Genomic DNA, 367 nt, shown 5'->3' with positions numbered 1-367 from the left:
CGCCCCGCCGGCCCGGGCGGGGAGGCGGGAGGGAGGGAAAGGCGCGGGCGGCGCTGCCGCCGAGGGGAGAGGGCGCGCACCCTCCGGCAGCCGCGACGGGGCGGTCCCCGCCGCCGGGCTGAGGCGGCGCCGCGGGCGGGCGGGGCGGCGGCCCCGCGCGGGGAGGAGGAGCGGGGGGGGCCCGTAGCCGCCCCGCTGCCGCCGAGGCGGGCGCTCCTGGCGCGGGGCGGCCGCCCGCCCGGGCCCCTCCCGGCCGGAGGGTGGCGCGGCCGCGGCAGTGATTGCCGGGGCATGCCGCCGCCGCCGGGAGGAGGGGCTCGGCCGGCAGCGGCCCCGCCGCGCCCGCAGCAGCAGCAGCAGCAGGAGG

This window comes from Platalea leucorodia, assembly GCF_965183815.1.
Source record: "Platalea leucorodia genome assembly, chromosome: 2".
NCBI classification, from domain to species: Eukaryota; Metazoa; Chordata; class Aves; order Pelecaniformes; family Threskiornithidae; genus Platalea; species Platalea leucorodia.
The sequence above is the reverse complement of the archived record's forward strand: the minus strand, read 5'-3'. Positions refer to the sequence as shown.